The sequence below is a fragment of the Anoplolepis gracilipes genome, chromosome 8 (genome assembly GCF_047496725.1).
Source record: "Anoplolepis gracilipes chromosome 8, ASM4749672v1, whole genome shotgun sequence".
NCBI classification, from domain to species: domain Eukaryota; kingdom Metazoa; phylum Arthropoda; class Insecta; order Hymenoptera; family Formicidae; genus Anoplolepis; species Anoplolepis gracilipes.
In genome coordinates this window covers 8,328,498-8,353,046 of record NC_132977.1, presented here as the reverse complement: position 1 = coordinate 8,353,046, position 24,549 = coordinate 8,328,498, and the positions used below count along the sequence as shown (strand labels likewise).

Sequence of the window (24,549 nt, the reverse complement as noted above, 5' to 3'; positions counted from 1 at the left end):
AATATTCCTGCATTCGAGAATACAATCGACGCAGCACAATCGTCGATATCTAAAAAAAGAGCCGGGAAAGAATCTCGATAAATGAAAGCGTCAGACTGATCAAGCCCCCTTGCACAGATTCAAGCGACACCGCAGCAATTCCGGCCAATTATACCGGTAATGCGATAGAACGGAATTGCACGGCAAACAAATTGTCGGCAACGAAATCTCGCGACAAATAATTCTAGAGCGCAACGTTTCACTCTGAACGCATCAACGGCGGATTGTAGAGGCGCTGGAAATACACGTCGCGGAAAATTAAATGTCAAATTAATGCGGACGATAAATTCGCTGGGGCGAACGAGCGGTACCGACGTACGACAGGGGCAGCAAATTTATCTGGCGCATTATCTGGAATTTAATTCGACGACACGTAAACGCGTGACCGATAAGACGCCCGGGGGGAGAGAAGAAAGCAAGCGAAGCTCTCTTCCGAGAATGGAGAATCGTCGCGAAGATAACGAAATCGATTCATTTTACAAGTGTTAAATTCTGGTCTAGCTAAGCTGCTCGTACTTACACGCCGGCAAATTAATCGACGCTTCGTCAAGCGGGTTATTTTGCGATTATTTTCAATTTTTCCATCAAAGAAAATCAAGTACCTATCAAGGAAAAAAAATCACAGATGCTAAAGCTGAAACAGTCCTATAACATTCTATTCAATTTTACATTATTATCAATATGTATGCTAAAATCACGCTGCATTTTAAATGATATTACTCATCTTTGCAGAAAAGCGAAGTGACAATCGGAAGCGCGATGAAAATCAAGCCGATCCCGACGCTAACGAAGCCTTCTCGAAAACAGCTTTGTTACTCGAGATGTATTCACGATCGTGCTCGACAGCCAAAGGTGCAAGGAAGCAAATTTAGCACTGAATCGTAATGAGACAAGACTGTTATATTGTATTTTAGAATTTGATGTCTTCTGAATTCGTGAATGTACAATGAACTTTTATAAGAGAATTATTGAATAATCAAATAATAATAAGTATAGAAAATTTTATGTTTCCTACTGCTAATGATAATAGTATATAACAATATAAAAAAAAAAAAATAATAATTTGTTTGATAAAATAAATCTTTATTATCCTAAAGATAATAGAGAGTTTATGTATTTTCCGTTTCAGATGTGTTTCACAAGTTATTAGGAATGAATTTTCCGATTATGCAAATCGGCAAAACGGGATATTACAACTGTCGCGTTTTCAGATTAAACTTTCGTATCAGAATAATGAAGCATCTAAACTCGAAATTAGAGTTTCTCATTTTCTAAATGCGAGACGAGCAATTATTCGAAGTTTATAATAAAGCAATAATTAGTACCTAATTTGTTATTCCGAAACACGTGAATTCGCTTATTATTACGTTAGTTTCAGATTCGTTTCATATTCATCGCGATATATTCCGTCCTCGTATCGCAATAAAATAAGGTTATATATTTCAGAATACATCTCGCGTTGCATATAAAACAAGATGTTATCGAGCGACCGATGTACCGCAAAGATGCGTTTAAAATTTGGATGAAATTTCAGGACCATAGATACAGCTTATGCATTCCTCCCGCTCGTACCAGCTATTCTGAACAATCTATATAACACATTCGAAGTAAATGTGCATCAATATTGCTGTAATAAAATATAAATTTACATATTTTCGAATAAAGGGTGAATTGACAACTTGGATAGCTTATCGAGAACGCTAAACTTTTTAAGAATTTGGAAGAAACTTTACAAGAATCCGTATACCTTTCCTGAGATATGCATATAAGTTACGGCAAACAGTACGCTCGATTCTTCGATTATTCGAATCGAGCGCATATCCGAGTCGAAAAATCACAATGATGATCAACAGCGAAAATGCAGTTAAATTGATGCGGTATAGAATTCAAATTCGAATAAATTGTATCGCGATTATCTCATTTTGTCACAAATACAGCGCGCATTTTAATTCCGAGCAAGCACTAAGCAAATCGCTTTGTCATCCGCACTTCCCCAGCACATGGTCGACTGAATTCAAAGTAGAATTTCACCTCCGGTGGCGATATTGATCGATCCGGGAAAGATTCGCTAAGAAATCGCTTCGACCGATCAACTCTCTGGAACCGTTCGCACGGTGCCGGAAACTGCTTAAGCAAGGAAGGCTCAACATTATCGGCAAAGAGAAAGCCACGGACGACTAAACACAGATATATCAGGCAAAGAGAAATGGAAAAGGGAGAGATATCGAGGCAGAAGCAGAGAGAGAGAGAGAGAGAGAGAAAGAGAGAGAGAGAAGCGAACGAGAAGTCAAAGCTGCACCAGGCAACTTTAGCTACAGCTACGATCGATGTGGTCGTTGCAGCTAGTCGACGGCGAGCATTGTTGTTGCATGTGGGTCAACCCATGCTGCTTCCGGTGACGATACGCTGACATAACGACGAACGAAACGAGGAAGAGAAAGAGAGAAACAGCTGTAAAAGCCAAGGTGCCACAATGCGAATGGAAGGAAGACGCCGTGATTTGCAAAGCAACGAGAAGTCGTTGTGTCAACACCTTAAGGTCTGAAAGGCGCGACCTATCGCCTTTAACGTTATGTCGGGAGTTAAATGACCAGTTTGAGGATTCTCGTTAAGGATAACGTCTTAACCCTTGTAATTGCGTAACTGCATGCAATTTGAACTGCTATTCCCTCACTGGGAGTTCCGACACGATGCGTCGCCTAATGAAGGAGAATGCGTCGTAAACCTTTAATTAAAGGGGATCGCGAATAAGGAATGGAACTTTATGTCAATTCTGTTAGGCCGCCTTTAAAAGACGACGATAATGAATTTATTAAATACGGAAATTCACTTCGAAACTTTTGACGACGCGATTTACGACGAGGCATTATACAAATAAGTTTTTTTTTATATTTAACAATATTATAATGGTGTTATATAAATAAGTTTTAATAATGTTAATAAAATATTTTTAACGCGGGCGCGGGTCTATTGTCGTCTATTCTGTCGATAAAATATCTTCCTCACTACATAATTGCGATGGTCTGATCATTTTAGCTTCTTCTCTTGTCAAAATATAGATACTACAGCATTCGTTGACTTTACGAAAACGTAAAGTTTAGATACATACATCTATCGTGTCTCGAGGGAGAAGTTTGTACCGCTAATGGCAAATGATTGATAATTTAGACCATTGGTGCCATTTGGGAATAGCAGACGCGAGATACGGCTGTGTCAACAGCACGAGTTGTTGAAGATCCAGATGTGTCGTTGAACCTGCCACTTCGAATTTCGGATATATTCGTTTGCAATGAAAGGGACGCGTTTCCCTTATCGTCGGCAGGTCGCTGTACAATTTGGAATTGTGCACTCTCAGCGGTGTCAAAATGTTTACGCAAACTTGCATATCATCGTTGATACAGGTCGCATTAATTCGATAACGTGTTAGTTTACGAGTATTACAACGCTCTTCTATGAAATGAGAGATAGAGAAAGAGAAATACAGCTATCGAATATTAATACAAAATGTGTATGTTGATTTTCGATAAATTTATTATCATAGCGAATTTATTCTTACGTGAAGTATCAAATATTAAATTATCCGAAAAAAAATTTATTTTCTCTGTACAAATTAATTTCTTTTGTGCGTTGTGCGTGTATACATTTTTATAAAGAAAAAATTTTCCCTCTCATTCGTTCGCGTAAGTAGCATGAATACTTAAACGTACATTGGACGAGTCTTATTTTAGCAATAAAAGTACAAAATTTCCATTAAAAGTACAATGCCCATTACGAAGTAAGAATAAAACATGAATATGGTTCATGAGCGCGCAAATGGTTTTATTTATTTTCAAAACTTTACTGCAAAATTATTCCCGTCGAAATCCACGATGCCTTGTTAAAGATACAAAAATTGTAATTTCCATCTAGTAATTGGCACTTTTAAGTGGGTTAATTTCATGACAGTTTCGCGTACTGCGAGTTCACTTCTAGCCTTCAGTTTCGTATTAAGATCTTTATTAAACTTCTTATTTCCGTTCCTTAATGACGTTAAAAGTATATTCTAAGGAAATTTTAAATTGAAATTTGACTTTGTTAATGAGGCTTTAATTTTAAACGTATCATGAAAATATATTACGAGAATACGGCACAGAGTGAGATAAATTTCACAGTAACTGACGCATATTTAAAGCTACTTTAAAAAGTATGAGTCCGGGCGGAAGTTGATGCCGGTAGAATTTCAAATAAGTTCCGTACAATGTGTACGTAAGTGAACTTAAATCTGCAATAAAGGGAGCTAGCGCACAATCGTCGTATGATATATTAATATGTGAAAAATCTATCGCTCAACACATATAGAAAATAATGTCAAAAGTGAAAACTGTTGTAAAAGATTCTAAGAAACTTTTAACACGTAACATTCAGAGCAATTAGTCGGAGCTTGTTCCGCACTCTTGCTGTTGCAAAAGTTGTATTTTATACAGAACAGCGCTAGCTTTAATAACATAGTTTAAAGTTTTTACACGAGAAACACGAAAATTGAGAAATATCTTCTTGCGGATCCTTTAAAAACTCCTCAATATACATAATTTATTCGAAATCCGCCACGATTCGAATTTTAATGTCTACTTTAATATTTGCGTTAAAGTCATAGGCAGGCTTGTAAGAGAGGAAGATCTTAAATTACTTATTATGTGTTCTCTCTCGTGAAATTAAAAACTAAATTTAAACTATATTTAAACTTACCTTTCTATCAGGTTCGTAGGGAGGATTCGCGCTTCGTTCCCACGAGTCTGTCCGCCACCACCTGTTACAAAAAAGAAAGAGAGCATAAGTTAACGATAGTGATAAAGACAGTAAAATGACATAAAAAAAGGATCAGTCGTAAGACAGGCTTATCCGGCGATTCACCGTGCCAGACTTTAATGTTTGATACGATATCGTCGACATCTGACAGAAAAAGTCTGTTGCAATTTATTAAATCTTAAAAATTTCGTCAGGTCTGAAAAAAAACCGCTCCTGGTTGTTTTATGCGAAAATAATTGCAGAGAGAGAAATTTGATATATATTACAATATAACAGTAGATATAAATGTACATATGCATTATTCTAATTATTTATTGTTCATTGATTGACAGCTTTATTGTTGTGGTATTATACATCTCTAACACAATTTTTTGTGATGTAACTTAAAAGTTTGATAAATAAATCTAAAATATAAGCTTGCACAAATATGAGGAAATAATAAAAAAAAATAAAGTAAATTTAAAAAGTTTGTACAATTTATATACATCTGCAAAAAATATACAAGGTTAAACAAACAAACAAAAAACAAAAAATGCTTAACGTAATATTTTGTGTAGATATTTTTTCACAATATGACTAAAATATAAATTGAACTTAATTACACTATAACAATAATCCACGAATAATGCCTTTATGGCAGTTTCTCGCATGTGATGAAAAATTAACCCTCGTCGCGCGACATCAAAATATATATATGAAAAAAAAATAAACAAAAACAGAAAAAAAAAGGAAAAAAATGATACAGCGGACAAATATATGAAAGGAACATACAACGAGCATAGAATTTCCTGAAACAATCCGATTACATCCGCAAGCGGCGACGGTGCGAGAACGTGAATTCAACGCGACGTTTGCATGCGTAATACCAGTCGGATACGACTTAATTACACGGAGTGCCATAAACCTGCGTTGAATCATTGTCACAATCTTCTCGATTTACGCCGGTCGGCGCCGCGGGCAATGGATTACCGAGCCGTTTCTATCACATGATTTACGCCCGAATGTATTTTGCATTCCATTTACGAAGGGGAAAGGGTGCGTGCACGGCCTGCGTAAAGGGCTGGAGGGGAAGAGGAGGTAATCCCCGGGTCCGCGGCCTCACAGTTTAAGCCCCATACATTACGCCTTATTTACACGCGTGTGACAAGTTTCTCACCCCAACGTTCCTATTCCCGTATTTCGACGCATTAGCTTGCATGTGCGTTGAATTCGTCAGCGTTCTATTGCGTCGTATTACAATTAATATGCATAATATAACTGCGTTCTCCAGCGCTCGATAACGTGCGCGATCGCGCGTAAACCGAGCGGTTTGCACGTTCTCTCACGCGCGACAAAAGCTCATAAAGCTCATTCTTAGATATTTTTTTACGTCCTCGCAATAATAGCGTATTGCGTCCATTTATATGCAACATTTTTATATCGCAATCTCCAAGTTGTGCTAAATTACAAAGATATAGGACTAGTGTACATGAAGACGTAATCATTTTTAATTTTTACAGCACACGCTTTTGTATAAATTGTAGGCTTATCTTTTTGTTACGTCCGCATATCAAAATGAGTGAGAAAGATTAAGTAGGAGTAAAGTATATCTTAACTGACGATAGACACGCACACATAAAGCTTATGTTGCAATAAAACATGTTCTAATATGACAATGAAACGTACTCAGGATTATAAAACTCGGATGTAAATTAATTATTTAATTGACAAAGTTGCATATTTTTAAAGCACGAGAATTAAATCAAAGTTGCACTATTAATTTCCCTATTTTAACGTCATCATATATGTACAACGGCGCAACACGGTTGTAATGTTACATGGCTAAATATGCACCATGAAATAATTAAATAAAGTACGACAAAGACCACTTTGTATAAAATCTAAATTTTCATTATGTGGCGCGAATATGGTTCACATTATTATGTGATTATTTAGATGTTTACGAAGGCTTCCGGTATTCATAATATGTCGAGCGTGTTGTACTAAAAAAAATTTACGTAAGACTTAATTAAAAAAAAAAAAAAACAATTATTTACAATTTCTTATATAAACACAATTCTTTTCGATAAAAAATGAACAAAAAGTTTTTTAAAGTCTTTGTTGAATTTTACTCTTTTTGCAACTATCGCTTACTTTGACATTCTAAGTTTTATCGCATCCGATATAATCTTTTTTGAAGAACATTCTTTTTTGGAAAATGATTTAGACATTTTATTGTAACTAATTTAACTTTAAATATTTTTTTATCAATATGCTTTCACACTTTATCAATCAAAAATATACATAGTAAATATTGAATTCAAAACTTAAAAATGTAAAGTCGTTGATAAGGGAATAATATACGAGAAAAACTCACAATGGGAAATAATTTTAATTACCTAAATAGAATTAATAAAATGCTGTAATAATATTTTTATATATGCGAAAAAAATGTGAGTTTTAATTAAATTTATCAAATTTTAGACGCTATAATATATAATAATCAATACTTTATCTTGCAATCTTTTAGCAAGAAAAATTTGCAATATTTTTTGTCAAATTGCGTATTTTTTAACAAATTTCGATGCAAATTTTAGTTAAGGGCAAATATATTTTGCACCATGGTGCAAACTATTCATTGATGTAACCTTGAGTAATTGGAACTTTCTAATCATTTGGAAGATCTTCTCTGTGGGGGATCACAGTCTGACGCCTATCGCGTACTGAACTTGAAGGATAGATCAAATTCTCACACGTACGTGAACACGTGTGAGAGTTGCTCGTCCATGTGAATCACGTTTCTGTACATACACACGGAAAATGGAATTTGTACACCTGAATCCGCGGCTCTCGGAATTCAATGGACAAGAGCCACGTACGCATACGTCCGATACGCACGTAATAACCAAATTTTGACAATTAAACGTCTACCAAACGCGATCAAAAAATCAAAAGCAATTATCGCAAAAAAAATTTAATTTTCTGTACTAACTTCTCGTTTATCGATGTAAAATGTAGCACAATAGAACATATGTGTGATTTTCTTGCAATAAGATATCATAATCATTAATCACTATTAATTGTAGTATTAAGATTTATGATACACACTCATACGCAATCTTAACACTAATATATGTTTATTCAGTGCTAATATTTATCTACCCTACTTTATTGAAAAAATATTATTTCCAACTAAAGATGCGTTCTATATTTTATAATTTTATATAAAAAAATTTTTAAATATTTATATGTATAAATTAAAGGCAACGCCATCGAAGACATTAAATAAAATATAAAAGCATTGAATAAAATATTGAATAATTAATACATCAATATATTTTTAAAAATTTGAAAACTATCTTTAAGAAAATAACTTGTCTGATGATTATTACTAGACGATCTTAAACTAGCATTTGCACAGAGAAGTATATAATGATCTAAATATATTCAACAGAATTTAAAAATAGCTTGTTGAAGAGAACTATAATAGACTGAAGAAATGTCAAGAAAAGAAAAAAATTTTTAAATCTTTCGTGAAGGAAAGTTTATAAATCATTAAAAAGACTATTTGCACTCTGCGCAAACACAATAATTCCACAATATTATTTAATTATCACGAAAATATTTAAATTAAATGGAACTCTTTGATCGATATCAATGAATCTCTAAATTATTGTTATTATATAATCGTTATTCGATTATGGAACAAATATTTCTACAGTGACAAACTATTTTAGAGGCATAAATAATTATATATTTATCCATCTATAATTTGCATATGCGGTGCATTTGTGAATTCGTATATTAATTATCCCAATATTAATAGCATAATCAATGCATATATTTCATAGGCAATGACTAATTCGCAACGATTGAAGTCATATTGCGGTGTGAATGGTCGTATAACGATACCGTCGATGGATAAATCGCATGATAGATAATATTGATATAACTATAAATTATATATGTATGTGTAATTTTCATGCTAACCAGTTAATCGCACCACAAGCGTGATCGTATTGCGTCAAATCGCGCGTTATATATAATTACTGCAACGTATATTCAACGTATCACCAAATCATAATATATTCTGATAGCAAAAATCATTTATAAAATATTCAACACACATCATGTTAATCGTCACAAATTCATATATTTATGTAAAAAATGCAAAATATAGTAAAACTATGAATATCTGTTCTAACTTGTTTTTTTATAATGCCGTGTGCTTTAATATATTAAATAATTTATTTAATATATATATCCATTAATTAATGTGTCTATAATTTATAGTATATATAAAATCAAATTTCTAATTTCTAAAGTAGAGAAATTAGAAATGAACACTTGTATTCGTACATGTATAACGTTTCAATATTAACAATGTTTTTATTTGTTAAACCGACACTCTACATAAAACGTTCTTTACGACAACGAGAACGTGATCGTCAAGTTCTCAACAACTCGAATGAACAAGAACTGCCAAACAACGGTATGCCGTTGATTTGCAAACTATATACAAAGTTTCACTTAGCATATCAACACGTTATGCGGTACATGAGATAAAACATAGTCCAATAATGTATTCTGCAGAGAGATACGTTGATATTCGCATGCAATAAAAACTATAACGCGCTAGAACGGAATTAATCATTTTAAATATAATTGGAAATCAATTTTTTTGCGTATTTTAAATAATATATTATTTAAATTATATATATATATATATATATATATATATATATATATATATATTTATGTATATATACTATATAATTAATATTTTATATTATTAATAAAATATTAATTAATATTTTATATTATTAATAATGTATTATTTATCTTTCATATATTTCTGTTTAAACACAGATATAAATAATGTAATATCGTTGCAATATCGCTTCAGATTTACGATTTCCAAGAGCTTTTATATAATTCGTCATTATCCAAAACAATATTCAAACAACATTTAAAATGTAAAACGATAATAGCCTACTTTAACTATAGACCAAATTGGATTAATGTAGAATCGTAAAACGTAATTTAAACTTGAAACCGCATATCAAGCCATATCAAGTTATTTTATTCATAGCGTATCAACGCAAATGCGGACAAAATTGGAATCAGGTTTATCGTATATACCGTAATGTGGAGTGGATTTGTTAAAACGTCGTATCTGTGCCGCGTCAGGATGGTCCGAGTCAGCTCGTAATAGTCCACCAGCTAATGCGCCCAAAGTCATGGCACTCGCGTGCCACAAAGAGAGAAAGCTACGCGGCAGATCTCGCTCGTTGATAGTAGCGACGGTATCCGGAAATTGTAGGTGAAGACGAGCAAGGATGCGCACGTGACATTCCTTCGAGATGCCCTCGAGTGCTGGAGACAGCTGCACGAGCGGTCACGATGTTCCTCGGTAGAGTTTGTTTGCGGGGTGTTATCATCAGAAATGTGTCGTCGTTTTATCGCAACGTTTCGCAATTGTTTTTGAAATACGCTGCTTTAGTCGGTCTTGTGCATGTGTCCGAGAATAAAGATGCCTTCTGTCGCAAATACTACGTCTACATATTTACGTCAACATCTTTCGCAAAAAGAATGCACCACAAATGGACGCAACTTTATATTTCAACACGTGCCTCTGTTCCTATCCTTCTCTCTGCTACTTGCAATATATTTGTACAATAATAATGTTACCAACAAAATATATAGATATCCTTAGAATTTTATGTATAAATAACATTTTAATACCTAGTTGTTGTGTGAAAATTGAAAAATAAATGTCTACTTTTTTCTGTAAAATTATTGACGTATATATGTATATATACCATATCTGTCAAACATCAAGACAATTTTATCATAGACTCCATTATCCCGTTTTCGAAATTTAAATATTTGGAATCTTTCGCGAATCTTTAACAAGCACCCTCCGCAATCTGACACAAGGGCCCATCAGCAAAGCTGACACAATATAGCTTGCATTATAGTTACGCTAAACTTTCCAGGTGATATCTACCGTTATTATCAACCCTCCGCAGGGGCGGGCCTGATGTACAATAGAACGTGTTACTTTAGAGCATCCTGGACCTAGCCGCTTCTTAATAGAGCTTAACTATTTTAATGAGAGACCGTGCCAGAGATGGTTTCAGAGGTAGAATGGCCCACATTTTCGGCGATTCCGCTTCCCTTACGAGAATACTCAATTGGAGCAAGCAGTTCCACGTGACTGTGCAGCGTCAAATTAAGACGGCACGCGAGCTGGATAATACTTGACGAGGTGCTTTACGATCCTTTACTTGCAAAATATCCTTTATATATATTATAAAGTATATATATGCAAAGTATTCTTTATATTATAGATATATAGACGTCCATGTATAGTATCGTCTTATTATATCGGATAATTAAATAAAGATAATGTATAAGAAAAAAATGACTAATGTATAAGCATCTAGTAACTTAAGTAACGGTTGATTCGCTAGTAAACTTTAATCTCTTAAGTAGATAGTAATTGATATTACGTTATTGAAATATTAACATACTATTTGCATATTTTTTCGCGTGTTTTTCCTATGATATATTTTGCAAAAAAATATATATATTAAATTTGACAAATATATAACAGCAAAATCAACAAATTATAGTATGTATTACCACGAGAATAGAATTTAGTGGATAAGCGAAATTAGATTTCGCGTATCCACTAAAGTTGATGCTCCAACATGCTATCTCTAGAATCATAAGCATCAGCTTAATGGAGATGACTGTAGCCCGCATATTGCATTGCGTGCATGTATTATTAGAGAGCGCGAATGAAGGACATCCCACGTTGGATGGAAATCGAATCATGCAATTAGGCCTGATTCATTTGTCGCTCCGTAACGTGCGTGCTAATTACACAAACAAGTCCTACACCCTGTTCACACCTGTCCCATACCTATATTCACTTCCTTCTTTACCTTTTCAGGCACAAGGCATTGTATGTAACAAAAAAGGTGATTGTTGAAAAAAAATCATAAAAAAATAATAACAAAATGTCATATTCGTCCATTCGCTAGATCACGTATTCTCCCGTTTTTCCGATATTTCATCATGACAAAGAGACAGATCGAATTATCATGTTAACGCATTTAGCTCATCAATCGTAGGTTGGTGTATATGTAGTATATACGAATTATAATTCGTTATAATTGTTAAATGTTATTAGAATTAGAAGCATAATTTGCGAATTATCTCTATCATATCTTGTTAAATTCTATTCTTTTCAACTGATATAAAAAAAAGGAAAAAATATGCCAAATTCTAATTTCGCATAAGATCTACTGTATGTGATTTTGATAACTTGAAAATAAAACTTTTATAATAGATATTTCTAGAACCTAAGAGAATAACACAAAGTCGATTATATATTTTTTATTATTATTATCAGAAAATATACAATATATATGTATATTCAATCGCGAGAAATATATAAAGTTATAATATTTAAAATTAATAATATTATAACATTATGCAAACATTAAAATCATTAGAGCATGATATGTCAATGATATATCAATCCATATATTTCATTGAACAATTTTACTTCCAATAGAATACTTTGGCATATTTAATCGTATATTTATTAGCAACCACGAGTTGCTACAAATCCGTTACAGACCACTGATCGTGTGACAATGTTGCAATCATATCGGCATCGGAAGCACTCCGTTAAAATCTATTTTGATCGTGTTCGATGACTACTACGCTATAAATGCATGTGCATACAGATAAATCCACTCGGTCACGATTTTTTCGTCAAATATTGAATAATCTTGTTACCATACGAAATAGGAAATAATCCATTTGGAAAAAGATTCGTAAATGTTTTCCAACGTAGATGTTCGGTATTAATAAAAATAATATTGTATTTTAAATTTAATGATAAAAATATAATTTGATGGTATAAAAAAGATTGTAAAAATATAAAAAAAGGATATATATTTAAAATGTGATAACTTACAAATCGACATAAAAAAATATTTTTAAAACTAATAAAATTGCTATGTGAATCGAGATGCGCAAAAATTTATCAATAGATAAAGTTTAATGTTTGCTTTTTAGCTAATCTCTCTCTCTCTCTCTCTCTATATATATATATATATATATATATATATATATACACATACAATAAATACAATATAAAGTTTGTCTTTTTAATTTCTTATTTTTTAATTTTTTAAATATTATTTAAAAAATTTGTTTATTGAAAACTTAGTGTTGTAAACATTTATTAAAATATTAATTTTTTATAAAGAGTTAGATAAATTGAAAGATTAATCTACTCTAATTTATCTGTTTTAATTCTTTATCAAAAATTAATGTTCTAATATTCTAATAAATGTTTAGAACGTTAAATTTTCAATAAAGAAATTTTTTAAGTAAGATTTAAAAAAATAAGAAATTAAAAAAACAAACTTTATATATATTGTAAAAGACAATCAAAATCAAATCAACTATAAAAATATAGTATAAGTATTACTTCAAATATAGAATATTTTAAAAAATAACAAAATATAATCATTCTAAACTTACGTTAATTAGCTACAAGAAAGATATATTAATATGAAACAAGGAGAAGAAAATTTCATCATTTTAATTTTTCAAAAATAAATTAAGAATACCCTTTTAAAATTAACCTTTCCTATTTTAATTTTACATCGTTTTAGCTTGACGATGGCGCGTAAAAGAGGGTAGCTAGGTCAGCATTTATCAAGGCAGCGTTGCAGCGTAATGCATATTAAATGAATGCCTCATCGAAACTAACGCGGCATGGTATGTTGAGGGCAATGGTTCGTTGTTTACTAAAATAACAATAAAAATCTGCGATATTGAATTCGTTGACTAAATGCAATGTACCTTCTGTATTGTGCCAATATTACCTTTTACGATAGCAAGTGAAAAAAATATTCGATATTCGGCACTTCCATTATTTGCGCACATTGAAACATCGATATGTTGAATCGATATTCAACCTGAAAATTGAAACAACAATCCAATTCGAATAACAAGTATTCCTTACCAATGGACTGTAAACCTGATATTTGAGAATTTTGTTAGTTTATTCATCTCATCTCTGTGCTTATCGCGTTACCAGTGCACAGTTTCATAATTTACGGTTAAATAAAAAATATGTGCGTTAACGTTTCAATGTTGTAATATTATTGTATATTGTCATATTGTAAGAATGTGTATCGTAGACAAAATTAATATTTATATTTATTATCAAAACTATCAAACATATGCTTGTTAATTAACAAATACATTATTAGTTGAAAAATATTGCAGCTGATAATATTACATTATAATCCCTACAAGAGTAAGAAAATATTGTAAATATTTTATTTAAATATCTCTTAACAATTGTAACATTGTTGTCATTACAAATAGATAAATATATGATTCTACATATTCCATTAAACAATTCGTATGAAATATTATTTTAATTAATAACACAAAAATAAACATCGCTACATAAGCAGAAGTCTCGTGAACGCAAGAATAAGTTTTTTATTAGATTAAATATCCTGCATGTTGCATTAAATTGCTGCCTATTGAGCTATGACAAATAATTGTAAATTCTGATGAAATTTATACAAATTTATACAAATTTTTCGCATTGACACACAACTTGAGGTTTGTGTGTTTTAGTGTAATCGAATTATAAATTATTAAACCTTTGACCACATGTTTCCATAAATAAACTTGATATTGTATGACACAATGTCTATTACATAATGCAAAACCATAGTAAATCATAATTATTTGTATATTATTAGTTTTGGCTGTCTTTAGAAAAAACAAAAATTTCAATATGTGTAAATTTTTACTCTTGCATTATTATTGTACATTTCCTTATAAAATATTTTGTTCCATGTCTTGTTGTTTATATTTTTGCATTATCGTTATTTATAATTATATTTTAATTAGCTAAATTACACAAGTTCATTCAAATTTTTCGCTTGAAATAAAATTATACACTTGGGCAGTTTTATGAAATTAATCTCTTTTCTCGAGAGAGCATAATGTACTAAAAACTTTTAAACCAATCGATCAAATAATTCCTGAGAGAAATACATAGTTATATAAATAGGAATAAACGCACAGAATAGCTGCATTAATATTGCAAGTGCATTTATAGTATATCTCTTTGTAGTCCCACAAACACAATTTCCCATTAATAATTACACGCCACTATAACAGCTCTCCTTCATTCCTTTTCTCTTTCTCTCTCTAATATATCGATGGTACGGCCGATCAAACGGGTATCCAATCTCATTACAGCGTCACAAGCGAATTACAAAGCCTGCCAAGAGAGAAAATTCATGGCGACATTCGTATCACGGAAAAAAGCGCCATACGGAAAATTGAATTACATCGCTTCATATATCTTCTCTGGAGGATTGCTCAGAAAAATTTTGAGCAAAAAAATTGTACTGTACAAATCTCGCGGCAAACGCCAGACTTGCGGTGAATTTCCAAAGTTATTTCGACATATTTTCAATGCAGCTTATATTAGATTTTTTCATACTATTGCAAAATCTATCATGCAGAAGTTTGAATGGAAGGCTTTCAAATTTTTCCAATACGTATTGTATACATCGTATCATATTTATGTATATTTGTGAATGTGTGTGTGTGTGTATGCATGCGCAAAATAGATATAAACTAAGAAAAAGTGACCTTATACGAGATGTATTTTCTACGAATAATGATAATTACATTATTTTAATTTCAACGAGTTACACGTGTAGTGCTGGTGTCCCACTGTCGACTTTAATGAGATTTCGTGTCAGTCTGTAATCACTTTTAATTTCAAGAGAGAGAGTCCTATGCGTAAAAATTAGAATAAAATTATTAGAATATTTATTAAACAAATTAGATAAAGAATTTTTTAAAAATTTAAATTTCATTTAAAGCTGAAAATTACATATCAAAAATCGAAGTACGACCGGCGTCATACTTTAATATTTATATGTACAGCATCTCGTGATCTAATTTGTATAATATTCTAATAAGTGTTACGCACAGAATTTTTTGTAAAACTATTGCAGCACTTTCGAGCGCTTAAAATCTGATAAGAATGCTAAAAAAAATCATCAAAGGACAAGTGAGACGAAGAATGAACTCGGAGTTTTAGTTTGTCTCGATTTTTTAAAATAATTGCAACTATTTTTTTAATGCATCAAGAATTGTAGAATTACAATAAACAAATAAAACCAAAACTCTTAATAATTAATCAGTTTTTACAAGGTGAGACGCCAGCTTAACGTATACCAAATGAAATTGCAGGAAATATGCTATGCGATAATCGGGATAAAAAAATTAATTCCGCGAATACGTAATAAATTACCTCATACGTAATAAATTATCTGGTTACTCTCATAAAGCTCGATGCCAGGTTTGCTCGTTTTCTCCTTAGTTAATGCATCTTCAAAAACACTCGCACGATATTTTGCACGACACTTCCGATTTCGATACACGTACGAATATATAACGTTTATTGATACATACCTATGTCGGTACCTTCGCGTTTACAACATATCGCCGCACGAATGATAACAGAATCACTGTGTTACATGTATACATACAAAAAATTTGTTATGTACTTTCTCGCGGATTAATAGATATGTATGTATAATGAAATAAACATCCGTCTTTCAATTCGGCACTCCCGACACTTGAGTCTCAACTCGACTCATCTCATTGTCAGCTCGACTCGCGGACACTATGCGACTGTGCGACTGTCGCAGAGCTGACTCTTGTAACGGAGGTGTGGAAGAAGCGCCTGGTATTACACGTGTGTAAGCGCGATCACGACTGTGTTGCGTGTAACACTCGCGTCGATTAATTTTGAGAATTAATCGTCCACGAGGTTTTTTTTCCCCGTAATATACCCTTCGCGCTTCACGTGTTGCTTCTCTGCATTCTTTCCTTCGCGACGAAATAATATAATAACTTTTCTGTATACGGACAAAATATAATAATAAGAATAACACACACATTATGTAACATTTGTAATCGTGGAATATGCTAACATATATATGCAAGAAATCACACGCGGTCTTTTTATTCAGTAATATTATATATATTATATACGAGTGAATATTATATACGAGTATTATGTTTTACGAAGAAATATCGCAATTATTCAAATATTTTGATTCCGATAAATATCTGATCGTTAAACAAATAACAGAACAAATACATTTATTATATCATCTTTATAGTATGAATATATCCGTAATTAATTTGTTGTAGACGAGCAGAGTACAAACGTCTCATCTTAGTACTTACACCTATATTATACAACCGGCATCTCGAATGATCTAATTTGTTTAATTAATATTCGAATAATTTTTACGCATAGAACTTTTTGTATAATTATTGTAAAATTCTTAAGCGCTTAAAATTTGACAAGAAATGCTTAAAAAATCGTCTCAGTTTGTCTCGAGCTATTTTTATTTTTATTTAATAGTTAGACCTATTTGTCTAAACTACTAAGAACTCTAAAACAATTAAAAATAAAAAATCCAGAACTTTTAACAATTAATGAATTTCTACAAAACGAGACACCAGTTTCACACACACTTACATATACATACTAACCTTATGAACAGATGTACAGCAATAATATTCGTCTCGCCTGAAACAATAAAAACATTAAATGACTAATTAATAAATTTTTTAATACGATTTTTTTCTTTCAATAATAAATGTAGTTATTATTACAGAGTTAATATGTTATAATTCATCTAAACATTTATTTATATATAAAATAAATAAACGACCATCGACGGAAATTAATGCATTTCCATTGATTGCCGATAATTGGTCGTCTATTAAATGAGGCTGTAAATTTAATTACACGATCAAGCTATGATGAGACGCAACGAGGCGTAAAAGTGAGGAACACACTCTCGGCACAAGTCCTGCAGTTTTTCAGTGCATCCTGTATGACAGGCGACGTAACTTCGTGTCGGAATTTATGTGGAGAACATGCATCCGCCTGAATTCATCGTATAAGGGCTTACTCGTGCGATATGTCACACCAACACGACCGTCGCAGAGACGTGTGTGCGCGCGTCTATGAAATCGTATGTGTGCGCGCATCGGTTTTGCATTTTTCAAGCCGATAATTTATCAATCTTGTCCACCCCGATTCCATCCCAAATCCCATTCTCTAGCTGGCACGACGGCAGAACGGTAAGGGTGAAGAGGAAGGGCCGGTCGGTCTACGACCGGTCGTTTCTGGCAGGAAAATAATGAGCCTCTTTAAAGACCGGAAGTTTTCATTCGGGCGAGCTTGGAAAATCGATTTTCGCACTTTGTCGAACGCGTTATTCGCATCGTCATGCGTCAGGAAGCAGTCGTGCACGGATTTTATTCTGTGCATTAAATGTCGGTACATTGTTGTCGACTAACGCAACCGTACACAAAAATTTTGTAAGGCTAAATTTTATAAACTGCTTGTCAAATTTTTTACTTAACACTTTTCGTTTTAATCATAAATTTGATTTGAAAAATTAATTTAATTGGATTAAATGTTTTTAAATCTCTATTTCTTATTATACAAATGTAATTAAATTAAATAACATTGATAAATTTTGTATCTTCTTTCCGTCCATATAAAAAAAATTATATATAATTTTCTGCATAGTCACATTAATTATAAATTATGAAAAACATACGTATATTATATATAATATTTTATCGTATTCTACTACAGGGTAATTCAATAAATGCCTCTAAAGATATTTTATCTAAAAGAAGTCTTTACGAAAGAGAAAGTATATTCTTATTGCTACTTTGTGTATGTGTATATGGTTTCTTTTAGCTTATTCAACACAATAAAACAGCGATGAAAACGATAGTTTATCGATAAGAAATAACTATCTGAATAACTTTATTGACAAATAAATACGACAAGTTTTTAAAATGTGACATTTATTTCTTTTATTGTGATTATTTGAATTAATTTCAATAACAAAATAAAATAATACTAATAATTAAGTACTATAAATAAATTTTTAATTTTTAGACTTGATATATTAGGTAGTACAATGAGTAAAAAAAATATGTAAAAAAATACAATATTAAAAATAAAATATTATTAGAATCTTTTTTTCTGCCTGTCTCATTTAACATAATTTATTTATTCTTACCACAAAGAGATGAGTCACCGTTCATCGTTAATTTTATAGCCTCTCCATCGTGAAATGCTGAGTGAGCTTTCACGAATCATTATTTAACTTCGCTTTTGGCTTATTCAGCGCAAGAGAAGTGAAAGAGGAAGCAAATGTCTTCTTTAAGCGATTTCAGAAAAAGGAGGATATCGATTTTGTAAGGATCTAGTTCAAACGTATTTATACGTTTTATTTTTAAACATATTTGTAATGAATTGAATGTTTGTAAAAAACTTCATTAAATACATTTTCACAAATATACATCTAGAAAAGTCAAGAAGCACGATATAAATCGTCTCCGCATGAAAGTGTTAAACTATTATGTTAATATTATTAAAATGTCGAATTAGAAAATCGATCTATTTAACTATTCAAAACGCTATTCTTTTACTTGTAAATATTTACTACATTGTTTCTAAAAAATAAAATATATAGTTAATACTTTCCTGTCATTTGTTACATATAAAATTGTCTGTTCACTTTCAAGTTATTGTTATATATGTGAAAAGAACTTGTTATCACTTCCACGCGTTATAAAAAAATTAACTTGATTAAAAGTAATGGAATTTAAAGAAACAATAGTGGAAAAAACAAGAAGCTATATTTTCTTTTTTTTTAATTCAAAGTTACAGTTCTTTTCATATTGTTTCGGAGACAAATTTGCAACTTTTTTCATTTCTAATTTTTATGTAAATTATATGAACATTTTTTTCAAGATAGAGAAAATGACACTTTCTGTATTTAAAACATAAATTTCAAATATAAATAAATATATTCTTATTTGTTTTCTAGTTATTAATAAATCAATCTGTTTTATATAACTAGTATTGCTTTCGTTGCTTCTTGTAATCGCATAAAATATAATATAAGTATCGACAACCTATGCATCGAGCGCGTCATGTTCTGAATTCAATAAGGAAAATTTGCCCTGCTCGTGGAATCGAAAATTATATACGTTCTCATATATGTCTCGAGAGTTTCCCTGGGAATTCTCAATTGCTTTCACGAAACTTTAAAGAGGTATGCAAGTTTGAACCGTTTTTCATAGTTAGGAGATCGCGGCTGTGTATGTCAGACTTTCAAGTAGCAGAGAAGCGGATATAACCGGACGCATACAAAGCAGTGGTGTAAGCACATACATTCAGCCAACACTCTTTCAATAGACGGCTGACCGCACGATAAGGTTTAATCTTAGAACAGTTTTATCGTGGCATAAAAGTTGTCTAAAAATTTCATTTACAAGCAAATAGTACGTATTTTGAGAAAGTCGATTGGACATGGAAAATACCAAATGTTGTAATGTTGAAAATATCTCGGAAAAATTCTCGCTAAACGTGAAAATTTTATCATGATAAAGGCAATTCAAACCCATAAATTGATGGAAACAAAATAATGAAATACGATGAACGTCAAATGAAACCAATTTGATCTGTTATTGTGACGAATCGAATTTCTCTACATATCGATGTATACACGCAGGTTCGATAGAAGAAACTTTTATCATTAAATTATTGCAGCATATTTCGTTCGGAAATTAAACTTTCAATGAGCTTCGAGCGCATGCGAGAATTTCTCTCTGGCGTCAACGAAGCGAGTAAATTTTACTAATAAAGACATAATCGTTATACGGCGTCGCTAATGAATCGCTCAGTACGAAATCACCATGTCCGCTGAGGCACAGAACTCATCGAGAACTTTTTCAACTTCAAACTTAATTCGAAGAGAGAGGTGCGATAAGAAATTTTATTCAGAAACTGATGAGGTATTTCGTGCAGATTTTTCTCTCGACGCACTCAACTCGATCGCTGGATGAAGAAAAATGCCCATCGAAGGAACAAACTCCGATAATTTATTCCGATGAAGAAAGCAATTAGCAAAACGCAATTAGCGCATCGTTTACATTCATTTAACTTTCTGTTCTTGTACGTTATATATTATCTTTAACGTTGGCGCTGTGCGGATACATATAAAATTTATTAGATCATCATGTATATAAACTGATATAATTATATATTCACAACAAATGTAGCAGAGACAAATAAACAATTTAATATTTATTATTGTTGTTTCCAAGCTTAATTAATGAAAATATAATGAAGCGTTATTATATTTTTAATAAATATTTAAGGTTTACGCAATAATCGTAAATATGAACAATCAAGGAACATATATTTAAATAATATATTTTAATGCAGCAATCTGTGAAAGAGGATTAAAAAATTTAACATTATTAAAAGGATGAGGGATTATTTATGACTTAAGGACGATAGAACAAAACGACGGGAGCCAACTGTGATTCGAAGAATAAGGTCAGAAAACTTGTAATAGCGAAGAAAGACAAACTACAGCTCAGAAAGTTGCAGGAGTTCTGAAACTTCGCAGAAATAGATGCATGACCAATGTCTAGCAATGTTACTGGAACGGGACTATTGTATTGCGCCAAGGGCTAAGACAAGTTGTATGAGACAGAAGTTACTACACCCAGGAGGAGTAGGGCACATTAGGATCAAAATCACAAATCCTCGCGCACGTGACTCGCTTGCGAAACTTTCGATCATTCCGGGCGCCAGAACTTGCGGCCAATAAAAATATATCATTCGTTATCGTACTTCATCGACATCTCGGCAAAAAAAAAAAAAAAAAAAAGAGAAACGTATACACAAAACGATGAGAAATGCTTTTAACGTGACCGGACGCGAAACAATTGCCATTTCGCAATCACGTAATTGTAGTTACATATTCTATTCATATATCTATATGTACAATTTCACATTTCCTATGTTTCCTTCTATATTCCGGACAAACTCAGTTATTTCTACTATCATTCGTAGCCTCAATCCTAACTTCTTCGCACTTTCATCAGACGACCTTTTATACGATGTAAATCGCTTTTTTGTCCGTGAGTTAGAGAACGCAAAGGGAAATCGCTCGTGATCTTCTGAAAGAACCTCGCGTCGACGTAGAATGAAGGTACACAATGAACCCTGAACCTTTGTTCCAACGATGATAATAATATTTGTCCAAGCATAATTCGTGGATATATATTCAGGACTTTGTTTAAAAGACGAAGATATCGTAACGTCGCAGAATTTTCTTTGAAGGCTTCGCAAACCCTGGAAAATATAACGTGCAACAAAACTGTAACGCGATATTATTATCATTCTAAGAGGTTTCAAATGTTGCAATAAAAAAGTAACTCTCTCTTTTCCTGTATGTAAATCATATTCAAAATCCAACATTACAAAAGTAAACTTATACTTCATAATTTCTCTGTGTACATTCAGAATACAAAATTTTGTTACCATCATAATTAAATCATAGTAAAATATAGATTTAATATATATTTTATAATTTATATTTTACATTTTATCACTTAGAAAGCCTTTTTATTCGATTGTTTTCATTCGTAAAGTATTTTCTTTTTGTAAAATTAAACATACGAAAATAATTTGACATTATAAACACGCAAACTTATGCGTATGAAGAGTTTTGCTTATTATTTTTCTTTACGGTAAACACGTTATTCACAATGTCAGCAGAGTGCGTTTTTGTATAAAGATAAAAACGAAATCACGGAGATGATCTTCACGTAAGCTGTAAACTAACAAATTGCTGATCATTATTCTTTGAGCCGCTATTCTAACCTGGCTTGGCACTATCATTTTTCTGTTCTGTCAACCTTTCTTGCTGTCCCCTAAACGATATTCTCCAAGCGTTTATATCGATGATGTGAACATTTGTCATTGTACGTCACGCCCGAAAAATTATCGCTGTCATAACCTGCACTTTAATCAGAGAATCGTTGTCCACTACACTATATATAATTCTAGATTATTTTGTTCGCACAAACAAAAATTGAAATAACATTAAAATGGATGACCAATATTGTTTTGAGCTTGATACTTGTTCGATTGATCCGAGATAGGTACTCTCGCGATAGCGATACTATAATAATTCAATTTCTGTCGAAGAGCACAAAAGTAGTTTCAAACTGAAACGAAAGAATTTTCTAGACGAAGCAAGCGTATAAACAGCCTGTATAAATAAAATTGAAGCAATTATTGGAAAGCACTTATTTTAAGCAAAAATATGTCGTAATAAAATTCATCCCTCACTTTAAATAGATGGATAAACGAAGTCTAGCTCACGTATAAAAATAAAAATATATAAAAATATTTTAGGAGTTAATTATAAAGTCACTGTAAGATAATGGAATCTATTTGATAAAAGAGAAAGCGAAACTGACGAGACGCAAAGCAAAAGATAAAAATTATGACGGCAGGAGAAACTGGCTGGTGGTCATGCATCAACGAGAAAATTGAATATCCCATCGAAGCACACAGTAGACACAAATTTATGGGGCGTTCCACTTTTAAAAACGACAACTAGACACCAACACACGCAGCCGTTAATCGATCGCTATGATTGCACGGGTAAAAAAGAGCTATCAAGCGGCCATTATTCGCGTTTTCTATTATCAAAGGTGGTTTCTCTTTTAGCTGCCATCATTTTGTTCTTTTGTCTTTACGCGAAAATAAAATTCTCTCTCCCTTCTTTCTAATGCTATAGCACCTTTCGAATTATCTACAATTAGCTATAATTGTGTTTTACCATTATTATGCCGATCGGAATGAATAAGTAAGAATAAAAATATACACGAAAATGTATCATTTAAATAAAGATTAATTAAAGGCATGAACTAATTGCAATACAAATTACGGTACATCAAGAACAAAAGCAATCTGTAAAAAACACAGCACAACACTTGTTACGCGCTAAGCTCAAAAAAATAAAGTCAATAATCCCTCTAGTCTAGTAGTAGACTTCCCAAGTTTCGTCGGCAGAAATTAGGGATGAAAAGCTACGGTAAAGCTGGTGTGGGTAACACCTGGTCTTGACGTCTCATCAATGTGTACGGCAGAAGCGAGAAGGAGACAGAAAAGAGGAAAGGGACAGGGAGGAAGCTTAACCATTAGGTCTTCTCCTGCTCTGTTAGCAACCAGACCGATACCAGAAGAGTGGAGAGAGAAAGAGAGAGGGAGATCAACCAACACCTAGGTCAGAACATGAAGGGATCCCGGATAGGAACATGGCACTGCAGACAGCGATTTTCTACCCTCCTTTACGACTGATGTGAGAGTCTGTCGTGTGATTTATATGAGAACGATTTCGCGTCTAGCAGCACGGGTAATCGCGCGATGATTGCCACTTGTAATTGATTAGCGATTACCCATGTCACTTAATCCTTCCATCTTCCCGCGAAAATGATAGCCCGATTGTTAGTAACATTATCGATATCTCTCGGGCGATGCATCAATCAAAATCGAGATGAAAACAAGGATGGATGATCAATATAATGCTTCATTGATAAATCGTTTTCTCTTTTTCACAAACATTTCTCCACCAGTAATGCACTTATTTTGACATTACATTGCATATAATAATATTGCTATCTAATTTGACACTATTACATTATAAATTATAACGTATATTTGAATTATTATTCAGTAAATAATAAGTAAATACT

General features: G+C 32.3%; 1 protein-coding gene across 4 annotated transcripts in view; it reads right to left on the bottom strand.

Annotated features, from left to right (window-relative positions):
• Positions 1 to 24,549, bottom strand: part of LOC140668968 (TWiK family of potassium channels protein 7) — a 272,402-nt gene that overhangs the window by 126,618 nt on the left and 121,235 nt on the right. For all 4 annotated transcript variants that reach the window (XM_072898332.1, XM_072898335.1, XM_072898333.1 and 1 more), the window contains 2 exons: positions 17,446 to 17,482; positions 4,765 to 4,825 (listed from right to left, as the gene is read on the bottom strand). The gene's annotated coding sequence lies outside the window, so the exon portion shown is untranslated. The remainder of the gene's footprint in view (positions 1 to 4,764; positions 4,826 to 17,445; positions 17,483 to 24,549) is intronic.